The following is a 2,500-nucleotide window of genomic DNA, read 5'->3' on the forward strand; positions in this document are numbered from 1 at the left end:
AAATAATTTTCTTGGAGTTAGTCCAATCAGTGGAATGACTGTGGTCCCTTACATGGACAAAAGCACCACTGGATACTTGGCCAGTTCTTTCACTATATGTATGTTGGTTGATCCTTGTCTTAATGTGTTTGCCAGTTTGGCCAGCATAAGATGTATTACACTGAAGACAAGGAATTGAGTAGACACAACACCATATTGATATTAAATTCCTTTGGTATCACAGGTAATCCCACCAAACTCTCACTGAAGAGAAGAACTAAAAGGTATTATGGATAGCCATGTTATGAAACGTGTCTACTAAGTGTTCTGGGTATTCCAAGGTTGATGTCATCCTACCCAGCTCTTCATCCAGAAACTCAGGACTGCAGATCCTGTATGCTCTAAGGAACATAGTTCTCCGATGATGAGCCCAGTAAAAATGGACATTCGACAGAACATTGGTTGGTTTTCTAAAAATGTATTTAACGTGTCTTCCACTCCCATGTATCAAATGTCCAAAAACGGCAATTTATCCTCTATTTCTATCTCATTGGTGAGTTTGATAGAAGGTACTATACAATTGGATTTACAAAAAAAAAAAAAAAAAAAAAAAAAAAAAAAAAAAAAAAAAAAAAAAAAAAAAAAAAAAAAAAAAAAAAAAAAAAAAAAGGAGTCAAGTTATGCTCAACTGGCCACAGACACAAATTATTACCAACATATCTTTTCCATACAACTTGAATGGGAAGAATCCTCGGTAATAATTCTCTCTCAAAAAATTCCATGTACAGGTTACTAATTATAGAGTACAGTAGGTTCCTCCACGGCCATACCGAATTTTTGTACACAGAATTCACAATTAAAAACAAACTTGGAATTTACAATGCACGATTTAATTAGTTCGATGATAGTTTTGACCAAGATCTAAGGATATAAGGTCTAACCACTTCCGACCGAATTTCGAGGGAGTTGGCGCAGCGGGCCCGTGAACGTCACCTGGCTGTTCAAAGTGGGGTTCTCGGATCCTATAGCTGTCAGTTGAAGATGGTGCGTCGTTGGGAAATGTCGTTCCCTTCGCTCGCACCGCTCCACGCAATTAGTTATATTCTGACAAATATTATATAAAATATATATAAAATATTATAGTTCCTGTCTATATATATGAATATATAATATATATGATATATAATATATATATATATATAATATATAACATATTATAGTTCCTGTCTTCCTTGGCGTTTCACAGTTTTCTTCAGTGTATCACAAAGAGAAAACGGACCCAGCCGAATGACGTCAGAAGCTGCGCACAATAATTCAAACGGTCTGACCTGTATATTTAGACCTTGGTTTTGACAAGAAGTGGCATGTCGTGTTTCAACGAATTCTTTTAGGATAAACAGTAAGTCATTTACAGGGACATCATAATCAATATCTAGTTCATTCAGCAAACTCATAAAATCAACATTATTTTTGACGTGAAAATTGGAAACTGTACGTGTTAAAGGACTTAAGATACTAACATGTTCATAGTTTGGAACTAGTAATAAGTCTGACTGGATGACTAGGTTTGTGAGTTTTAATCAATCCACACATACAAGGCAGGGAAGGGGATATAGTGGAAAATTATTTTATTAAATGTTCCTGCCCTTTCAAAAGCTTTAAGATTACGATATTGCCGACTCTAAAGGGATCTTAACCTATTCAACTCCGATGACAAGATGTCTTGTCATTTGGTCAAATAAAACAAAAAATCATAAAACACCAAAATGTTTGATCAAACACCAGAAAAATATGACGTCAATCCTCGCTTCGCTCGCAGCGAAGCGAGGACTGACGTCATATTTTTCTGGTGTTTGATCAAACATTTTGGTGTTTTATGATTTTCTTTTTTTTATTTGACCAAATGACAAGACATCTTGTCATCGGAGTTGAATGGGTTAATGATGTTTGTGTGGCACAGCTAACACCACAGTCGGACGAAAGAAAGAGTCGAGTAAGCGAAACTATATATTTCGGTACTACTGAAGAGGATTGCAGTTAGTAATCGAAATATATAGTTACAAAGGATTACAAAGGCGGAGCATGCCGACAGGAGACCTTTTGGTCCATATCTAGGTCGGATGTGAACAAAATCATAATAATAATAACATAATAAATAAGAACTATAATAGATGCATAGGTATAGTTGAATAATAAACAAACAGGTAAATAGTAAATAATAATGAATTGACATATAACTAATAATAAATGAAAATCAGACAGACAAATTATAACAAAACAAAAACAAATAATATAAGATAAATTATAATCATTGCAGCATCTTGCTTAGGTGTTTATCTAAATGATTCTTAAAGCTTCGAACTGAACTACATTGCACTACCTGTGCAGGAAGTTTATTCCAATCATTAACTACACGGTTGGCAAAGTTGTTTCTACCTACTTCCAAATTGAATCTATTTCCGGATAGTTTGAGACCATTGTTTCTTGTCTGATTCTCATTCAATGTGAAAATTTGGTCACT

The sequence above is a fragment of the Oratosquilla oratoria genome, chromosome 12 (assembly GCF_046742065.1).
Source record: "Oratosquilla oratoria isolate Oo_2021 chromosome 12, ASM4674206v1, whole genome shotgun sequence".
NCBI classification, from domain to species: Eukaryota; Metazoa; Arthropoda; class Malacostraca; order Stomatopoda; family Squillidae; genus Oratosquilla; species Oratosquilla oratoria.